Source organism: Sinocyclocheilus anshuiensis, unplaced genomic scaffold (assembly GCF_001515605.1).
Source record: "Sinocyclocheilus anshuiensis isolate Anshui unplaced genomic scaffold, SAMN03320099.WGS_v1.1 scaffold306, whole genome shotgun sequence".
NCBI classification, from domain to species: domain Eukaryota; kingdom Metazoa; phylum Chordata; class Actinopteri; order Cypriniformes; family Cyprinidae; genus Sinocyclocheilus; species Sinocyclocheilus anshuiensis.
In genome coordinates, this window is record NW_015544175.1 from 2,008,654 (window position 1) to 2,013,864 (window position 5,211).

The 5,211-nt window shown below is 36.6% G+C and overlaps 1 protein-coding gene across 1 annotated transcript in view; it reads left to right on the forward strand.

Moving 5' to 3' along the window:
• Positions 1 to 3,450: 3,450 nt before the first annotated feature.
• The window catches only part of ivns1abpa (influenza virus NS1A binding protein a), a 13,563-nt gene continuing 11,802 nt past the window's right edge, over positions 3,451 to 5,211 (forward strand). The window contains exon 1 of the mRNA XM_016496356.1: positions 3,451 to 3,659. The gene's annotated coding sequence lies outside the window, so the exon portion shown is untranslated. The remainder of the gene's footprint in view (positions 3,660 to 5,211) is intronic.

Here is a 5,211-nt window from a genome sequence, read left to right on the forward strand (position 1 = left end):
GGTGGCATTTTAAATTAATACTTGGAAATAGCTCATGCAGTTTGTATCTGAGTACTGAAGCACACAAACCATTGGCTGGAATAGATTTAAAGACTACAGAGTATTATGATGAGTTACTTTAGGGAGATTGTTAAAAACATGTTATGAACTGCTATTATCCATAGGGATATTACAGACATGGATGAGATCTTCAGTACATCCTGGAAAGTTATTATGTTCCATCTAGGACATCACTCATTGTGTGTATATATTAAGTGTTAATTTAAAAAAGGACTTAATGGGGACACAATCACAATAATGTAAGCCATGAACCTGTATAGAAAACATGAAGGTTTACTCAGCAAGAATGACTCATACTTCAAATCAGCTGTGTATTAAATCCCTCAGCATTCCATTTAATTCATCTGATAGTGACACCATTACACTTCAACACAGAAAATACAGACAAGCCATGCAGCTTCTCTAAGAGTGCAGTACAGTATGTAAGCATGCATTAATTATGTATATGTCTTCATACAGTACATGACCTAGTTTTACTAAACTGGTTTACGCATATGTGAACATAACCGTTTTGTATCTGCACTTACGCTTAAAAATAAAGTGCCTAATATTTTAGATTTTAAAATATTTTATATGAAATCTTAGCCTTAAAGACTAATACTTGTTAATTATACTAATTAAATACAAAAATGTTAAATGTTTTAAAAATTTCTCTCATGATAGCTTAATGTACAGTGACAATTAGAACTTGCAGGTTGATTTCCCTAAAAAATATAAACACTGGCTCTGTGGCGCCATCAAACATTGCTTTTTATTTGAGCATCCTGACAAGCTCAAAATGGCAACACTGGCTGAACTAACAGCATGAATTTGAGGCGAAGCCATTTGTTTTTTGGAACTAATGGAAGAAAGAGGGACTGTTCTGGAAACGTGTTTGAAAACAGTCATCATTTTGGCAAATTCACTTGGTGGTGTTAGTGGCACAGAAATTTCTTGGGCTTCATTCAAGAAGTAAATGGTTCATAAAACCATTATTATGTAAACTGTTTTATGAATGTGAAATCACACTCAAACATCTAGCATGCAACTGTGACAATAACTTGCAAAAGTTTTTCCATTCCTCACAGTCACAGTCCTTTTAGAGCACTCCTTCTGCTAAACAAAGATTTATTTATTTTTATTTTTTTGGTGATGATCTGATTCAGGAACACTCCCCATACGCCTCACGTGTTAGTTGCAGTTGCAAGACGTTGCCTCTCACATGAAATATTAATACTGCTGCTGTCAGAACACATCTGTGCCAGTAGACTGAGCCTGAGGATTTCAGACGAGCTAAATACCCATGTGCATACACACACACACACACACACACACACACACACACACACACACACACACACACGTACACAATGTGATTAGATGAACCAATTATACATGAGGATTCAGACTGGTCGTGTATCTGTTTGAAACTTGAGGGGACAAGAACATTGCGCTAGGGCAAAACTGACACTACAAATCTCATCAGTCTCAAAAAGTTCTGGAGGGTGGTGCATATGCTTCATATCTGCTCTCATGAACTATATAAACAAAAGGGCACAATAGTATGTCATGTAATTGCTGTATTTTTGATTAGATTTATTATTCCAAATTCACACACATATTACATAGGGAGGTATCTGTCAACTTTTTTGACATGTTACAAATATGACAATTTAAAATTATTCAGTGACTTCTGTCACAGTGAGAATTTAAAAATAAAAATTATTAATAACAATTAATAAACAATATATTATAGGATCCTGCATTATGTGATGCAAAACAGCATTATTCTGGACACATGAGCCGTCATGTTGCTTATGAATGGGTCAACACTTTAAATAACCGCAAATTACAATAATTATACCACAACAAAGAGAACAAGCCCAATCTCTGGCCCCCTGGACAGACACTGATCTGGCTCCCTGAAAAGGCCATAATGGCTTTGTGTGTAAACAGGATCTACAGTTTAATCCCGTCCTTCAGTTATGCCTACAACTTTGTTTTGAAAAAACATAATCCGTATGTCGACAATAGCTTGTCAGTTCAGTTGTTGGTGAGGATTTGCACACAAAGGCCAGGATGTTTCTAGGGTCTCTGTTACTGGCATTGTGCAGTCAGTGCATTACACTGGCTGGCAGTTACAGAATGGGCAGCTTAGTGCTACCTTGGGCTCATGTGTCTATAGTCGTGCCGCTGATCCATTAATCCAATTAAGATTTACAACGCTGGCTAAGGCAGAGAGTCTTACCTGTGCAGGAGAGAGAGGATAATGAAGAAAATTTGGCTCTGACGTCATGCACTCCTGCATCACAGGAAAAGCTAAGCTTCTTTGCACATGAGGAGATGAAGGAGTGCAATATCTGATATGGTATTGGAGGTCTCGACATCTAAAAGCCATAATCAGGACTCTCATCATTCACTCATTTGTGACCATATGCAAAAGCTCACTGGCCAGTGACCACATGCAAAGATAATCACCCTACAATCACTGATGTTGGTGTGTAAAGCCTAAGGCTAAAAAAAACAAAATGACAGTGAGAATGCAGGTAATGTTTGTTTCAAAACCATGAGGCTCTAAACCTCACTTCTAAACCCCTGATTTAAGGTCCTCTAAGAAAATATTTTTGAATGCCTCGCCCTCAGAAAATAGCAGTGTCAAAATATTAAAATAATTATGATATATTTCAAAAGATAAGTTTCAAAAATTGAATGTTTATCATTAAAAACTACACAAGCCCATTTACACCATGGGTTAAAAACATAACACGGTAATTGCGACTTTTCTCACAATTCTGACTTAATTTTTTTGGAATTTTGAGTTTATATCTAACACTTCTGACCTTTTTTCTCGCAATTCTGAGATAAAAGTTGGAATTGTGAGATATGAACCTGCAATTGTGAGAAAAATTCTGAATTCAGAATTCAAAACTCAGAATTCAAAGGAAAAGCAGGATTGCGAGATAAAAAGTCACAATTACCTTTTTTTAAATTAATATTAGTTTTTATCCCATGGTAAAAATAGATTTCCATAAAAACAACCTTGGTTGAGGGGAAAATATTTGGGAAATTTCTGCATGTTTTCACGTGAGAAATAGAGAAATGTCAATTTACATGTTGTAAGTTTAAGCAATTTAAATTAAAATTATTTAATAGGTTGTATTCAAATAACTACGGCCCCTTTGAAGTTTACTGAGGTCTCCTAGTGGACCACGCCCCTCTGTCGGAGAACCACTATTCAAGAATGACTCCGCATGAAATGCATAAAGCAAATAGGATAAATGCAGTGAAAACTTTCAAAAGCTATGTATCAGCCCAGACTAGTTAGCCGTTTTCCCCTGATTCCAGCGCCCGACCTCACCTCACACTCCGTCGGTACTTTTCCGCAGGCGGAGCTCTTGCGTTACGTCACACGCGACAGGCCCCGTGGCTTTTGTTAAACTCGTGCATCAGCTGAGCGTCCCTGTCAAAGCTCGCTCACCGATCTAACAGTCTCGAGACCCGCAACGACAGTGCTGTACTGACGCAGAAACGTGCCATATCTGTTGCTTTTGCAATCCACAACCAACAGCTCTGAATTTACCTTAAATATGTCTACTATCGTCTACTGTCAAACAGATCAGGTAAGAATCAAGCGTATCAGTAATATGTGAAGCTTCACGCCTCCTGTCCTCCTAGGATACGTTAATACTACGTGTTTATTTTATTTATTTTAAGATCAGCATCTGAAGATTATTTGCTTGTACGTTGCTATGTTGTATTACACGTACACTTGTATGTAACGTTACTCACGCGACTGCCATATGGTACGTTGTAGTCTGGTTGTAATCTGCTCTGCGCGTCTCTTGAAATGAAAACCGCAGGCGTTGCTCTCATCAGAGAATCACCCGCTTGAGTTTAACGTTTGCAGCGCGCAGGAAACCGTGTTTTTAAAAAATATTTAATTTATTTGGATTTTTCTATTTGTACGTTGTACATTTGTTTCATACATATGAAAATAGTGTACATTTAAAATAAGTCTCTAACGAAGCACTGATAATTCAAATAAAGAATTGCTTATTATTACTAACGAAATAAAGAAATAAAAAATATACAAAGTAAACATGGGGTTTTTCCAGTTACAGCAATTGTATTTTCACCATTTGGCATTTAACATTACAGTATTGTAGGCGCTGAAATATTGCACATTCAATATTCATTCGTCAGGCAGTTCATTTAACGTTAACGTTACCCCAGTCTACATTCATGTCGTTTTTTCCCCGTTTAATTATAAAATGGGCTCCATACACTTTCAAATTTCGCTGTTTGCCCTGTAAATTTTGGTTATGCTATTGTCCTGATTATTGTCTACTTGCAAGGTAAACGTTTTTCCATTCTTAAAATGAATTGTTCTTCATCATTAAAAAGAACCGTTAATGCCGCCCAAGACATAACGTAAATGAAATAACAGAGAAATGAAAACCAGGACGGGGCAGTTTGTCAAGGTTAAAAAGTGACTGGTGTGGTTCATAGAGAGCAGTGCTCGTACATTTTGACGCAGAACATACATATTACCTCATTGTTGATCTTTTGTCAGGAAGATGGAAAAATAACGACCAGGTCCTACTGACCTAGTTTTGGATTTTTACCGTAGACTTGGACGAGAGGCTCAAGAAAGGGTCCGGGCTCTGTATGATGCAAGCACTGTTTCCAACTCTCGCGAGACAAAAAAGCAACCACAGCTTAAAAAACAAGCCCAATATTATTTGATTATTTATCATCATCAGTATTATTTATTATCAATTATTTATCTCCAATAAATGAGCCTGCAACATATTAAATTGAAATCACTCTTTTATTTCAAAAACAAAAACAGAAGTTATTTGACAAAAATCAGCAAACTGCAACCTAATCGATTTTAAAAATTGTATTAATGTTTGTATAGTTTAAATTATTCACACATTATTCTGCATACAGTTTTATTAAGCAGCAGTTCTCAATGGTTTTGTGGACTTTTTTTTTCATCTTTATGTTGGTCGTTATTTTTCCATCTTCCTGTATAACTTCTGTGATATTTTTCCATCTTCCCGTATGACTTCTGTGAAACATGAAAGGAGATTTTTAGGCAGAATATATGGAAATGACAAATGCTGGGGAATTTCATGTCTGGTTATGGCCCCCCCGCCCCCCCTGTTT